At 38.7% G+C, this 4,708-nt stretch overlaps 1 non-coding gene across 1 annotated transcript; it reads right to left on the reverse strand.

The window, feature by feature from the left end:
• Positions 1-871: 871 nt before the first annotated feature.
• Positions 872-978, reverse strand: LOC114216882 (U6 spliceosomal RNA). Its single transcript, XR_003610856.1, has one exon. It is a non-coding gene; the product is annotated as a U6 spliceosomal RNA (small nuclear RNA).
• Between the last annotated feature and the right edge of the window lie 3,730 nt (positions 979-4,708).

Raw genomic sequence — 4,708 nt, forward strand, 5'->3', positions numbered from 1 at the left:
GCTAACTCTACTTAGTGTCAGAATTTGAATTGAATTGAACTGAAGAACACCCAGTCGTGTCAGAGAACTGTTGTCAGAATATAGTCATCATCTACATATACAAAGGACAAAAGAGTTCTCAAATATGTTTAAGGAAAATTGTATTAGGGTGGTATTAGCTGCTAAAAGAGAGAAACCCCATAATCTCAGTGATTGAATACAGTAGAAATTTATTTCTTATTCATAGGAAGTCCAAAATGTGTGTTCCTGACTGAGTGGGTTTCCACATGGTCACTCAAGGACCCAGGCTACTTCCATCTTAGGTACTCTATATTCCTCCTAGGCCTCAGAGTCCTCCACACTCATCCAATAAATAGAGAAAGAGCATGAGAAGTCATCCATGAGAAGTATCTGTGAGCCAGCCCCTGGCAGTGGTGCACTCACTTCCATTCACCTTTCATTGCCTAGAACTTGGACCACCTCTCACTACAAAGGATCTTGGGAAATGCACTCACACCTGGAAGAGGAAATGGGTGTGATGAGCCAGCCAGTGTCTACCACAAGATCTAAAATAATTTCTTTATTCCTGAAAACAATAATCGCATAATCTAGATTTGAACCTGATTAATCTCAGAGGCCAAGAAAGACAACTACAATCAAGTAAGTTCTTCATTGTCAAGTGCCATGCTAACATATTTCCAAATGGGTCAGAACTACAGTGTTTCAGTTCAGTGTGAGAAAGATTTCTTCAGCAAAGGGGGTACAAAGATGACTAGACTTAGTCCTGCCCTGGAAGACCTTACCATCTAGTAGAGAAGCTTATAGACCAATGAAACTCTTTTCTTTCCTTTTTTTTTTTTTTTGACTTACAAAAGTTCTACTTACACATCTGAAAAATATGGAACGCTTCACAAATTCACGTGCTATCCTTGGGCAAGGGCCATGCTAATCTTCTCTGTATCATTCCAATTTTAGTATATGTGCTGCCAAAGCAAGCACTGGAACTTTCCGTTTTGCTTTCGTCCATTAAAACAACGTACAATCAATGCAGATGAAAAGTCCTTAGCAGGTAGGAGAAGAACAGTTCAAAAGTAGAAATGCTTTAATAAATACTGTATCAATAGCACCTCAAAAATGAGCATACCATTCAAAGAAGTAGAGGGCATATTGTTGGATGAATGAACAGATATTCTAGTATAATTTCAGAGAAAATTATTTTAATTGGTGTAAAACACATGACATATGATTTTGAAAAGTATGACTGACCTAAGGAAACAAGGGGAAAGCCACTTTTTAAAAACAACAAAATTCTTAGCTCGCAGAACAGGCAGTCCCCAACACAGGCACTGGATGTGTTTGTTTATAAGTCACTTATTTGGAACTCACACTGCATTTTCCCTTAGAAACAATGTCGTGAAATGTTGTTTAGATTCCCGGGCAAAAGCAGAGCTGTGTGCCTCTTTAACCCATATTGTATCTGAAGGATTGCACTGCACTAAGAGTTCTAGTCCAACTGTAACAGCCCATCGTCATTTCTACAAGAAAAGGCATCTGGTCTCCAACTCAGAAAACTGCTCCCACGATTCCAGCAGAAGCAGGTGAAGAAGGGAAGATAGTCCAGCTATGGCTGAAGCCAAAACAGATTCCTTAAGATACCAGAATTCATTATGGAAGAAAGAGGCAAAGTGTCCATCATACAGGAAGTCACAAGGGATAGATGTTCTCTGGGCTTCTGTAGCTAGTTAACATCCATAGCTCCAGTATCTTTTGAAAGCCAGGAAGATCTCAGTTCACGTTCTCACACAGCAAAAATCAGCTCTTGGGTTCACCCAGTCCCCACCCTATAATCATACACTTGCTCACTGAACTTATCTAAGTTTCCTGTCCAGCATGGTCAGTAGTGTTAAATGCTACAGAGAGCTAACGTAAGATAAGAACTGGAAAGCCTGGGGCTCAGTCGGTTAAGCATCTGCCTTCGGCTCAGGTCATGATCTCAGGGTCCGGGGATTGAGCCCTGCATCGGGGTCCCTGCTCAGCGGGGAGTCTGCTTGTCCCTCTCCCTCTGCCCCTCTCTCCCACTCATTCTCTCTCTCTCCCTCTCTTTCTATCTCTTTCTCCCCGTCTCTCAAATGAATAAAATCTTAAAAAAAAAAAAGAACTGGGAAGCCCTAAATTTACAGAGATGGCGTATAAAACTGAGGGACTCCATCCCTAGTTCGTATCTATTATCTCTGTGGAGTTGTAGGTTCATTCCATCTTTTGAAAATAGAGCAGAGGAGCTGGGGTAGGCAGATTGGCATGGACAGTGTAGGCCAGGTGAAGTTAGAGGTCATCATCACGTGTGACATTGTCCTCAAGCTTGCACCACTTTCTGCAGCAGAGATTAGCCACATGGGTGTCAAAGTGGAGAACCCAGAAACATCTCAATAGATTTTCATAAGAGAAGGTACTTCTTGGAAAATCATTTCCCAGAATATCCAAATTAGAGAGAAAAGGGCAGCTATACCCATCCAAAAGGGGAAGAAGGAAGACATGCAAGATTTTTCTTCACAAGCCAGCATCACTTGGTCTGTATGGGTCATTTTTTAACTCAGAATTTCCTTTATCAGACTTTTAATCTTCCTAGGCAACTTGAACCAATATTTCGCAGAACATGACAGACCTATGGAACTAAAATTAAGTGAAATTTTTTAAAATGAACTATTGTATCATAATGACATGAGCTAAAAGAATTTTTTTGGGGGGTGACAAATGTTTCACTGGAGACTGTTTAAATCTTTTGGTAGTTTCATGTGACTAACATTTTTTTGGAGGAGAAACTGCTAAGCAAAAATGATCAAAGGTTTCTCTGGGATTTTTCCCAGAAAAAAAAAAAAAACGAGTATGACACAGAAACTATGATGAATAAAGAACTTAAGGAGAGGGTGGATTACTTGAGGAATCTAGATGAAAATTATGGTCAAATGGGAAAGCCCGCTCGGACAAAAAATGACTCCCAATTTGTAAAAGGTTAATTTTAAGTATTTTGGTTCCTTTTGTATTTGTGTACATTTTATGCATGGGCAAGGAAAAATAAAACATCTAAATAAATTATACAGCATAGGAATATAATAAAAATCAATGAAATCACTACCTAAGCACTGTAAGATTATAAACAATTTCTATCTACTTATGCATTCTTTCCTAACTAATCCTCCTACCTCCTGACCAGAAGTATTTACTATCCTACATTTGGTTCACCACCCTAGTCCTTTTTTATAGTTTTATCAATAATATGTATGCGTCTAAACACTATGGCGTTGTTTCCTTGTTTTGAGTATTAAAAAACTCAAACCTGTTTACCCACATGCAAGCTTTGAAAGTTGATCTTTTCACTTAAGATTATGCTTCCAAGAATAATACGTGTTGTTGCTTGGAGATACAGTCCATTCATTTTCACTGCTGTATAATATTCCATTTTATACACATAACATCCTTTAATTCATTCTTCTGTAGATCAATATGTGGAGGTTTGGGGGCTTTTTTCACATGTGTATATACCCTGGAGCACTCTGTTTCTCTTTACTGTTTTCCATCTTTGTCTAATACACTGTTTAATCTGCCACTGAGTTTTTTTAATCTCAACAGTTATATATATATAAAGATTTAATTATTTTTTTAAAAGATTTAATTATTTATTTTGAGAGAGAGAGAGAGAATTCCAAGCAGACTCTGCTGAGTGCAGAGCACGATGCTGGGCCCAATCCCACAATCCCAAGACCATGACCCAAGCCAAAATCAAGAGTCAGTTGCTCAACCGACTTGTTGTATGCTTGGATTTACTGTGGGGCCCTTTATTTCCTTAAACATTTCATAGCCAGTTATTCTATGCTCAGTATCTGATCTTTCAATTTCATCATCGGGAGTTTTGTGGACAAAATTTGGCAAAGCTTTTCTCTAGAGAGTGTCTGCTTCTGCTTCTTCCAGAAGCCAAGAGCTTACTTCAGCCTGAAGGGCTTGGCTCAGTGCAGGAATTCCTGGATCATCTTCCTTACCTTCTCATTGTCCCAAGGCTCAATATCCCAGCAGCAATGCTTCTATTACCACATAACTTCAGGGAAAATCTGCCTCTCACCACAGCTCACTTCCCTGGTCCCAGTTCCCTGACATTCTGGTTCCAGTTCATGGTATATTGGGAGTGCTCCCTGAAGATATATCCTCCTCTAGAAAGAAAAGCACTGTCTCAGAAAGTATGTTCTGTGCAGAATGTGATTGCTCTGAAGCAGCAGGCTTCTTCAAAGCTCTTATTTAGCCATAATGCCAGAAGCAGACATCAAAGTGATTAATCTTTTTCAACAGCCCTATTTAATTCATACCAACTAATTCAGTTCATCTAACATTTATCGAATGCATACTATGTGCCAAGCAATGTTCTAGGTGCTGAAGATACAAAAATAAACTGTTTATTGGTAAACTACTCCATGAGCATCCCTCACTCGAAAAGCATTTTTTCTTCTTTACTTTTATATATTTTAAATTTATTAACCTATTTGAAAACTATTCTTAACAGAGTAAATATCATGTCTAAAGTTAAACTCTGTCTTTGCTAAACTGATTCCTTCTCTGTTACTCTACTTTCTGCTCATGATACTCGTGTTTTGTTTTGTTTTTTAACAAGGGACTAAAAATCTCAAGAGAACTTTAACTCCTTCCTCTCCTTCCCTCCATACATCAAAGTAGTCCCTGAGAA

This window comes from Eumetopias jubatus, unplaced genomic scaffold (genome assembly GCF_037043125.1).
Source record: "Eumetopias jubatus isolate StellerSeaLion01/CBP00866 unplaced genomic scaffold, mEumJub1_p1.0 scaffold_11, whole genome shotgun sequence".
Lineage (NCBI taxonomy): Eukaryota > Metazoa > Chordata > Mammalia > Carnivora > Otariidae > Eumetopias > Eumetopias jubatus.